The sequence below is a fragment of the Passer domesticus genome, chromosome 19 (assembly GCF_036417665.1).
Source record: "Passer domesticus isolate bPasDom1 chromosome 19, bPasDom1.hap1, whole genome shotgun sequence".
Taxonomy (NCBI): Eukaryota; Metazoa; Chordata; class Aves; order Passeriformes; family Passeridae; genus Passer; species Passer domesticus.
Window position 1 is genome coordinate 2291960 of NC_087492.1, and position 10780 is coordinate 2302739.

General features: G+C 57.8%; 1 long non-coding RNA gene across 1 annotated transcript; it reads left to right on the forward strand.

The window, feature by feature from the left end:
* Positions 1–2745: 2745 nt before the first annotated feature.
* Positions 2746–7827, forward strand: LOC135283732 (uncharacterized). Its single transcript, XR_010349385.1, has 3 exons — positions 2746–3935; positions 4181–4302; positions 7469–7827. It is a non-coding gene; the product is annotated as an uncharacterized LOC135283732 (long non-coding RNA).
* The last annotated feature ends 2953 nt before the right edge of the window (positions 7828–10780 follow it).

Below are 10780 nucleotides of genomic sequence, written 5' to 3' on the forward strand. Positions count from 1 at the left end.
GTGCCATTGGGGGTCCCCAGCTGCCCTGTGTGTCCCTGCACTGTCCTGCAGCCCCGCCTGGCTCCCACATGAGGCCTTTCCTCAGCAGGATGCAGGAAAATGCCTTTTAATTGCTCCTGTAAATCTGATTTCATGCTAAAGACACGTTTATTGTTGTCAGAAAGGAGGAAGAGCTGGTGAATCCCTGACTGGCCCCAAACCTGGGGATCTGGAAGAGCAGAGGGAGAAGGTTGAGGTTATCCCTCATCATTTGGGGACACAGCAATGACAGCAGGTAAAAAGCACGGGGTGCAGGTCCCCATGGTGGGATGGGCTCAAGGAATCCCGGCTGCAGCAGCTGGAGCTGGGATCAGGCTCAGGAACCAGGCTGGGATATCCTACCCAAGAACCCAGCTGCTTGTTTCCTCCAGCACCTTCCATGCCATAAGAAACCATACAAGGTGTGTATATATATTCTTTTTCCCCACGTTTTTATTTAATATTTTTAAAGCATTGCACAGGCAACCTCAATCCCAAATCCCAGCCCAGAGGTCAGTGGAGAATTGGCCCTGCACCTGCAATCTGAAACCAGCTCTGCCTGGCTGGAGAGCCTCACGCTGCGCCACTAATGAAGGGTTCAGGGGGTTGTTTTTCTTTTCTATTTTATTTTGAGACGCTGTTTTGAAGCACACGGCCGAGAGTGGGAATTTCACAGGGTAAACAGAAAAGCTGCTCTGAAGTTATTTATTGGTTCTGTTTTCCAGCACGTGGACTAGTATTGATTTATTTTGCAGTGTCTCCAGAGGCTTCTTCAAGGTTAAAATGTAGACATTGCATGTTAGGCCGGACTAAATACTGGCAGGAAAACACATTTGGCTCTTTTAATTGGAAAAACATATTCCTTTTGTCACCCTGAGGCCAAGGCTCTGCCACAGCAGCACGGGGAGGGCAGGGAATGCACACAAGTGCAGGATGCTCTGCTCCACACTTGCTTGGGGAATTTGGAGGGGGCACAAAGGTCCCCACAACCAGCTCTGGTCCCACCAGGCCCAGAAACAATTCCTGAAGGGAAGGCGGGGGCCAGCAGCCATTCCAGGTGGGGAAGCTGGATCTGAGCCTCCTGCTGACTGAATTTATGCTGTTTATAGGAGCCACCATGGCCAGGCTCCATCCCAGCTTCAGTTTTGCCTCTCTGAGCTGCTCCCAGACAGCACCAGGGGCTGGGCAGGCGGGGACAATGCTGCTCCCCAGCAGCTGATGGCAGGGACTCATCCCGAGTGGAGATGCTCTACACCAAAAGCAGGAGAGACCCCACCTGCCCACCTCAGTCCCCACTTCCCTGTTTTCCATACATTTACAACCATTATTCAGCTGGGGAAAGGGATGGAAAAAGAATTCTCCATCCTTAAGAAATGCTTACATCCTCCAAGTAATTTCCAGCCTCTGTGCTGCTTGTTCCCCTTCCTTTGGCAGGTTTAGGGCCACTGAAGGGGCAGTGGCAGGGTGGCTGCTGCTGCCACAGCATCCCCTTCCCCGTCACTCCCGGGCCGGGAGCGACTCCGTGCAGCCACGATGGAGGTGGGGAGCTCTGCTGGGAAGGTACAAGCTGAGGTTTAGAAATCATGATGTGTGAATTGAAATGGGAAGCAACGGATCTCGGGAATCACCGCAACTGCTACAAGGTGTTCCTGAAGCTGTCAGCAAGCCATCTGCCCGCTCGCCCTGGGTAAACAGCGGCTCCAGCCAGCCCTCCTCGGGAAAACGGGAAGCGCGGGGGTGCCAGGGGGTGAAGGCTGCCAGGGCAGCAGCGTGGGCAGCGGGGAAAGGGGAAGGGGATGCGAGGAGGGAGCGGCGCTGCCTCGCGGGGCTCTGGAGCGGAGCCCTGGCCGCGCCGCTCGCTCCTCGTAACTCATCGGGGACAGCCCCGGGAGAGCCCCGGGAGAGCCCGGCCAGCGATTTATGGCTCCGGGGAAACACGGCAGCGCTCCGGGAGCGGAGCAGCGCGGGGAGAGCGCCGGGGGACAGGCGCTGCCCGGCTTCTTTCGCTGCCGGTGCGCGCCGCGCTGCCCCGGAGGAGAGGAGGAGGAGGAGGAGGAGGAGGAGGAGAGCACGGGGACAGCCTGCCGTGATCCTGGCACCCAGCTGGCACAGCTCCTGGCACCCAGCATGGCACAGCTCCTGGCATCCAGCTGGCACAGCTCCTGGTACAGATCCTGGCACAGCTCCTGGCACCCAGCATGGCACAACTCCTGGTACAGATCCTGGCACAGCTCCTGGCACCCAGCATGGCACAACTCCTGGCATCCAGCATGGCACAGCTCCTGGCACAGCTCCCGGCACAGCTCCTGGCATCCAGCATGGCACAGCTCCTGGTACAGATCCTGGCACAGCTCCTGGCACCCAGCATGGCACAGCTCCTGGCACCCAGCATGGCACAGCTCCTGGCACAGAATCTGTCACAGCTCGGGCAGCGGGGGTGTCACCCCCTTGCCATGGGGACATGGTGCCACCCACACACACCCTGTGAGCTGGCACAGGGGACACGTGGAGGTGGCCACGGGCTGTGCCAGCTCCCAGCCCCGGCACGGTGCGGCATGTGGCCCTGGCTGGGAAGAGCTGGGTGCCCCGGGGTGACACGGGTGCGGCAGTGCAGCCCCAGAAACGCCCCCGACGGGTCGGGACTGCGGCATCGCTGCCTGCCCCGAGGGTGGGAGCAGCAGAGAGGGACCATGGGAGAGGGTCTGAGGGGCTTCTCGTGGCTCCTCACGGGGTCGGAGTGCAGCTCTGGCCGGTGCTCCCAGCCCTGTGCTTGCTGAGTGCTCCAAATCTGATAATCATGCCGTGCCTCAGTTTCCCCTCTGTGCAGGGGACAGTGGTGCCCTTGTCCCCAGCTGTCCAGAGAAAAGCACTGAGCTTTGGTCAATTCTGGGGCTGAGTGAGCTGAGAACAGCAAAATTGGGAAATTATTTTTGCAAAACTGGTGCCATCAGTGCCACGCAGGGAGGAGTGTGGAGGGTCCCAATTTTGGGGCTGAGCCCCCCTGTCAGGGATGCTTGGTCCGTGCTAGCCTGAGTCTTCCTGCAGTGCCAGCCAGCACTGTCAGCCTTCCCCCTCACTCACAATTCAAAATAAATACAGAGAGTGAACATGACCTTGAGTGTATAGTCTAAAGCTTTTAAAACTCTCCTCTAATTCTTTTAACTTCCCGCACATCTATCCTCTGCACCAGCCTCCTCATTTCTCTTTCTCTACAGTAAACTTATACCCTTTCTAAAGTGCCCAGAGAAGACGCTGCAGATGAAATGTTGCTTTAGCTTAATTTCCTATTCCTAACATCTGCTTTAATTAATGTCATTTGCTTTGATTTGCTGCCAGCCTGCCAGTGCGGCACTTCCTTCGTTTCGCAACCTTAACCATAACCTTGTGGGAATGAGGATCAGGTGTTCCTGGCTGATTTCATCTGCTTCAGGGCATTTATCTCCAGCTCTGGGGCTTTTCTGCACTTTGTTGGTGGCACCAGCACAGAGGCAAAGCCACAGGGCTCTCCTTGGCTGGAGAACGTGCTGTGGCTGAAGGATGCTGCTGTGGAAGGCACTGACCAGCATTCCTTACCCAGATTTTTTACACTTCTGAGGTTCAACCCAGAGCAGGAACATGGCAAAGCAGGAGAGAGGGGATGGACCCCTCCCAGCTCCTGATTTCTGTGTCAGGATCAGAGACATCAGGACAGAGCCAGCCTGCTGCTGGCTCTGTCCCCACAGTCCCTGAGGCTCCATGGCCACTGCTGGACCTCACAGACCAAGGTTTCCTCAGGCTGATGTTCCCAACCCAGGCAAGCATTCTCCAGCCATCCACCAGCATGGAAATGGATGAACATCACGTGGAAGAGGTGGGGAATGATCTTGAGGGTGTCCCAAAGCAGCCAGACCTGCAGCAGCCTCATCACCTGGGGCAAGGTGAGAGATCCCAGCGTGGATCCTTCTCTGGTGGTGCAGCAGTGCTGGGGTTTGGGGCAGAGCCCAATTTGCCCTCTTCCCTGCCTGGCTGCCAGGTCAGAGCAGGGAATGGCGGGGCCAGAAGCACCTGAACTCTTTGTATCTGTGCTGAGGTTCAGTGATATAAACATTGTCAATGGGAACAGCTCCTGCTGTCCCCACTGCTCCTGCTTCTTCCCAAATTTCACCCTGTTGGTGTATGACAGGTGCAGACTGATCCTGAGGATCATGAAATCCCTTTTCCATCCCTCTCTCTGTTCCCACTGCATGGTGAGACGCTTGTGCCCTTCCTCCAGCAGGAGCTGCCTCGTCCTCTGTGCACCACCAGGTCAGTGCTCTGAGCCTTTGTGTGAGAAAAAAATCCTAATTTGAGGGATCTTTTCCCTTCCCTTCTGATGGAGCCAGCAGAAAAGCAGAACCCAAGCAGAAAAGCATCAGTAAGCTGCCCACAACTTTCTGTAACTTCTTTGCTTGAGAGCAGCTCCTCGCACAGCGGAGCCTGGAGGAAATTTCAGCAATTGTCTGTTCTGGCCCCAAATCACTGGCACTTGTATACAGCAGGCCTGAAATGGCCCCTTTCCCAGACAGCTCCTTAAGCAAGGTTTTCCTGTCTCTTTATTTAATGAATCTCAGCCATCCTTTCTCTCCTTGCTGGAGCCAGGGGCAGATGCTGCTCCAGCATTTCATCCCTCCCCTCTCTCCAGTTTCCCTCGTTCTACCTGCAGCAAATTTGGGGTCCCACAGCAAGTCATGCCCCAGGAGGAGGAAATTCCCAGCTTCTGGGCCCCATCCCAGTTGGCTGTCCTTTCCCTTCCTGTTTGCTTCTGTTGAGAACCTTCCCCAGGAATGGGAATGTGGGGCCTTTTTGCAGTTCTTGTCCCTTTACTGGGAGGGAAACAGCACCCCTAAGGTTGAGCCCTGTTTTCAGAGCAAACCCACTCCCTGGGCAGGGAGGAAAATCCCCAAAATGGAGAAGAGCATTAGTCCCAGGCCCCACTGCAGCCCAAGGAATGTGTTTCACGTCAGTGTCCTGGGAGTGGGACGGAGGCACGGGAGGGATGTGACTGAGCAGGGAGCAAGCTGCCACATCCCAGAGGCTGGCTGGTGCTGTGTGCTGTCCCTGAAGCAAAACCCTTCCCCAGAGTGGCCCCTTTCCCCCAGCCTGCTGCTCCCCAGACCCCCAGAGTCCCTTCCTCCCTGCTCTCATCTGCCTCTCACCTCGCCTTCCTCCATCCTGTTGTGCCTCCTCCCCACAGCTCCACATCCGGATGAGTGTTTGTGCCTCTGCTCTCTGGCTCCTGCTGCTCCCTCTGCCCTTTGAAATCCCGGCTGCCTTCCCATCTCTGAAAGCCCCACACCCCTAAACCTGCCCTGGGTGATTCAGGCAGGACTCAGGCCAGGACTGATCTCTGGGAGGGTGATGCACGGCTCTCTGGCAAGGGTTTAATCCCCCAGGGCCCCTGCTTGCTCCTGGCTTGGTGTTTTCTGTTCCCTCCCCATAGCTGCAGTGCTGAGCCCTGTTTTGACCCTCTGCCATGCTGGGTCCAGCCCTGGATGAGGGAGAAAGAGGAAAGATTCCCTCTGGGCAGCACCGTGGGGGAAAGGGACTGGCCAAAGGAGCAGCAGGCTCTGCTGGGTGTGAGGGCTTGCTCTGCTGCCTTGTTCAGGCTGTGGCTCAGGGGTTCTGACCCCTGAGGGGTCTCTGATGTTTGAACAAGATTCTTTGGCCCCACTGGCCCTGGTTGCTCTGTCAGATCATCACACTGTGCCACTCTGGGGGCTTGGACAGCGTCTGTGCCCAGCTCCAGGGCAGAGGCAGAGCTGGCAGCTGGCTGCCTTCATTCCTCACGCTGGGAATTTCTCACCCAGAGCAGCATTTCCCTCTGTTTACCCTGGAGGACAGTGATTTCCCACAGCCATAACCTCCTCCTCATGCCCAGCACAAATTGAATAATCACCTTGGGCAGGGCTCTGCCAGTCCCTCATCCCTGCACGGTGACGGATGGATGATGCCAAGGACTCTGGGCAGAACCACAAAACATTGCTCTGCCAGGGCACTGGCCTGCATTTGCAATACCTTAGGGCAGTTTCTTGCTCTGATGCGAGGCTTAAGACAAGGCTCTCCTCTTTTCTTCCTGCCTGTTGGAAGAGATTGGACAAGAGATTGCAGTGCTGTCCCTTGCTGGATTGATGTGCCTCTCCTTTCTGCCCACAGCCCAGGTGCTCCAGAGCAGCTTCACCCAGGAGGTGCCAGCGTCCTCCTCCCGCTACACCGAGGTCCCTGCAGGGCACTGAGCTGCCCTGGAGCTGCTGTCCCCTCTCCCTGCACACACCTGGCTGCCACCCTGACCCACTCCTGAGTCCCTTCTGTCCCATCCCATGCCAGCGCCCTGCTCAGACCCCAGCCCACGGCAGAGTTTGGGTGCAGGAAGCAGAGCTGGGGCTGCTGTGGTGCTGGAAGGCTGCAGAGAATTCACCACGCTCTGAGCACTGGGCTTTGTTCTCCTTTTATTTTTTAAACCATCATTCCCATTCCAGCTCCATTTTGCTCCCATCCTCCAGCATGTTGTAGCTTTAGGGCTCTTTTCTTAAAATAAAAAAAAAAGTTATTGCAAAATAGATGGAGCTTTAAATTTTTTTTTTTTTAAATGTATGTAAATCTTGAAGTTAAATCAGAGCTTTGGCTGGGAAATACCACTGGGGACTATCTCAGCCTGATGCTCAGCAGGGAAGTGATCTCTGGACTATTCATTCTTACAAAGACTTTGCCAAACTCATGGTAAAATATTTTCCTTCAAAAAATGTGCAATTAATTTGAAATGATTGGTTTTTTAGATGCTACTTAAAAAAAAAGTGAACATATTAAAAAAAAACAGTCTAGAGCATTTGGACAAAATTATGGTCAGTTAAAAAAATTAAACCAATTCCACAATTGATAGCTTTTATTTCTAAAATATTTAAGTTTTCAAAAACTGTCGATATACATGAATATTCGTTCATAGTTTAATTATTTCTGGATACAGGTTTAACATTTCTAGGCTGCATCTTGCATAGCTTTGCTTAAAATTATGACGGGTGAGTACACTTGGTACTCTGGGATAAAATTAACAAATACCCCCCTCCAAATATTTAAAAACAAATCGGAATATGGTTCTTCGTTTGATTTACCCGGTTCCAGCGGAGCTTGGTGCGAGACTGAGCAGCACATTCGTTTACAACGTTTTAAAACATTCGTTAAAATATTTATTTAACAGTTTAAAACAAAGCCTTAGAACCTACAAACGTGCCCAGGTCAGGGAAATACATGTGGATAATTGGGCTGGAAGATTTAGAAGCAGAGAATCACTTGCATTTCAAACCATATTTCCAATACCCCCTTCGTGCATCTATTTTAGGCAGATGCTTAAGATTAAAGGGCTGCACGTCAGCCCGTATCTTACCCACGCTTCCTTGTCATCGTTTCTTTGCGATTAAATTTTGTGTTTTCCTTTCAGCCTAGAAGTGTTTGGTACCAGTCTCTTGGCAAAAGAGCCTGAGGAATGGAAGGGTAAAGAAATATGACCCAGCTGCTATGCACAATGAGGTTTGTAAGTCCTTGTATGGTATAAATAAGCATATTACACAGTTATTAGAAATTTGGCACTGTCGCTGTTTAGAAGCAAGACTCTGATGCTGTGTAATTCCTCCCGAGTCCACGCATAACTCAGTATCAGCCTTCCATTCTTCCAGCCTTGTTACTGGCCAAATTCGGCAACTTTTTCTCAGTGCTCATCCATTCAAACCCTTCTCAGCTGTGTAAACCGGTGAGTTTCCCCTCAAGTCAGCAAATCGATGCCAACCCACGCGGCCGAGGCTCGATCCTGCCTTTCCCCCGCCTCGCCCGGGGCTCTGAGCCGCCGCCGTCGGGGCCGCGCGGTGCCGTCGGGTGCGGGCTCGGGCTTCGCTTCTCCCCTCGTCGCCGTCGTGGTCGGCAGCTTTTCCTGGGGGGGAAGAGAAGCAGGTTTTCTTCGGGGGAAGAAGAGCCTCGGGAAGGGGCAGCGGCTGGAAGAGCGCTGGAGCATCCCGCGGGACGGATCCCACTCGGGTTTCCCCGGCCCGCGGACTGAGCGTAACTCCGGAGAAAAGCGACAGTAAACTTTTATTAATCGCCGGTGTTTAGGGCCAAGGCTTGAGCGAGCTCGGTGACAGTGATGAGTGGTTTGGAGCGCTGGTCCCTGGGAGCGGGGCTTTTCCTCCCACCGCTCCCGTGGCTCGGCGTTGATGAGCCGTGAATAGGAGCCACCCTGCCGTCGGGGATCCGGCCGTTTATCTGCCGGGTGATGACAGTCGGGCTGCTTTCGCCTCGCCGTCAATCGCCGCAGCCTTCGGGAAGCGCACGGAGCTGCCGCAGCCGGGGGCTCCGTCCGAGGAGGACGTTTCACCCCTCGGTGGCACATTTCACCGCCCCGTCCCCCTGCTCGGGGGATGAGGAAATCTGTGCAGTCCCGGAGGAACCGACCCCGGTTCCAGCAGGTGCTGCCCGGGCTCGGGGCACGGGAGCCGAGCGCGGCCGGGCTCGACCGGGCCCGCACGGCGGGGAACGGGCCCGACCCCTCCGCTCCTGCAGCCCCGACGGGAAATGCGGCTGGAAGGAGGCCTGAGAGTCTCTTGATTTGCTTTAATTAAATCCTCCCCACCTAGGATTGCCCCTCCGCCCTTTTGTTGTTGTTGTTCAAGGGGGAAAACTGCATTTAAGGTCGGGAAGGTGCAGGCAGCGGCCCGCTGAACCCTTGCCGCGATTGCGGGGGGAAGAAGGGCTGAAGGGAGACCCCTCCGGACAAAGCCGAGCCCCCGCTCCCGGCTGCAGAGTCACACCAGAATTCACCTTGCCGTGGAGCCCGGCCCTCGGCAGCCTCCCCGCTCCCGGAGAGCCCGGCCCGGGGCTGGGCACCGGCGGCGGCACCGAGCGGTCCGAGCGAGGGCCGCGGGGCTGGGGCTCGGGCCGGGCCCGTGGCTCGGAGGCGGCCGCGGGGAACCCAGCGGGGCAGGTCAGCGGCGGGAGCCCTGGCTGAGCCGGGCCTCTCGCTGCCCCTCGCCGGGACGGCTCCTCACCCTTCGCCCCTTCTCCGTCGCCGCCCGGTCCGTGCGGGGACAGGGCGGTCGCGGGTCCCCTCACGCCCCGGCCCTGTCGGGCCCGCTCTCACCTGCCCCATCCCGCTGGCTCCCGCGAGTTCCGCTCGCCTCGCATCTCCCGGCCCGCACGGGTCCTTTTTTTTTCTTTATTTATTTATTTTATTTCGCTCCTTTCCTTTTTTTCTTTTCTTTTTTTTTTCTTTTTTTTTTTTTTTTTTGGTAGGAGTGGGGAAAAGGTTCATTACGAGGTTGACCCCACTTTACTTTTTATTCTGCTCCTGTTCCCAATTTCGGCACCACGTGACGGTGGGAGTGAGTTTGGGTTTAAATTCACTTTCAAGAAAACCCCGATAAGACCCCTGCCCCGCGCAGCCCCGCCGGCCCATGGCGGGGTCCCTGTGAGCCCGGCGCTGCGGGAGCGAGCGGCGCCTCGGCGCCCGCCCGGGACCCCCGGCTCGGGTAAGGGCGCGGAGGGGATGCTCAGGGGCTCGGGGAAGCGCAGAGCCTGGTGCTGTCGCGACATAGCGCGGGGCACAGAGGCGGAGCTGTCGCGACAGGCCTGCGTACAGGGGGTAGCGCACGGCGGCCTGGGCGCGGCTGGGATGTGAGGGGCGGCTGAGCGCAGGGAGGGCAGCGCCGCGGGGCTCTGCGTGTGTGGCTTGGTAATCGCGACAGCCGAGCTGGAGCGGCCCTCTGAGTCGCGACAGCACTCGGGGGCTCTCCCGCAAGGATTCCCCTCCTGATCTGGGGGTTTAGCGTGGCGGTGGGAGCCCCGAGCGGGCGGTGCCCGTGCCGCAGGGTGAGGGAGCTCCAGCGGCTGGTGTCAGGGGCCGCTTCCCTTGCCGCCCTCACCTCGGGGCGGCCCTGACGGCCTGGCCTGGCCGTCGCTTTGTTGTGGCCGCCCAGCTCCTGCCTGCCTTGTGGAAAGGCTCAGGGCTCTCTGTCGCGACTTGGAGAGGAGGGAGAGCCCTGTCCTCGTCCCCGGGCGCTCAGGGAGATCTGCAACCGAAGGCAGGCCGCAGGCCGGCGGACACGGAGGCTTTGGTTGCAGTGCAGGGTCAGGGAACCCCAGGGGGGTTGTGGGCCCCTCCTGAGGTGGGACCCCTCTCCAGGCGTGATCCCGGCTCTTCCCCATCACCTCTCCCGGGCTACCCCGGCTCCCGCCGCGGGGTCCCGCCGAGCCGGGTGCCCTTCCAAGCGCGGCCTATGCCCTCCGCTGCAGCCCCGGCCTTGCCCGGCTCCACGGCGGGCAGCGGGGAGCCCCAGGACTGTCGGGGCTGTGAGGGGGCGGTGGTGCCGAGGATGTCCCCTCTCCCCGGGCTCCTCCCGGAGCAACGAGCGGCTCCGCTCGCCGCCAGGCCCGGCGCAGGGCCGAGGCAGGCCGGGGAAGGCCGCGGCCGGGTGCGGTGCGCGGGAGCCGGGCGGCCGCTGCCCCCGCCGGTGCCCCCCGGTGCGGACCGTCGGGCGGGCGCGGGGCCGGGCCGGGCCGGGCGGGCCGGGCCGGGCGGAGCGGGCCAGAGTCGGTGTAAGGGGATGTGATTGACAGCGGCAACGTCAGCAACAGGAGGGGAAGGAAAAGGGAGGGGGGGGGAGACAAAGAGGGAGGGAGTCGAAAGGCCCCAAACTGGATCTTTATGGAACATTTTCCGCCGAGATCAAGGGAAAGTGAATCCGCGCAGCGGGGGATGCTCCGC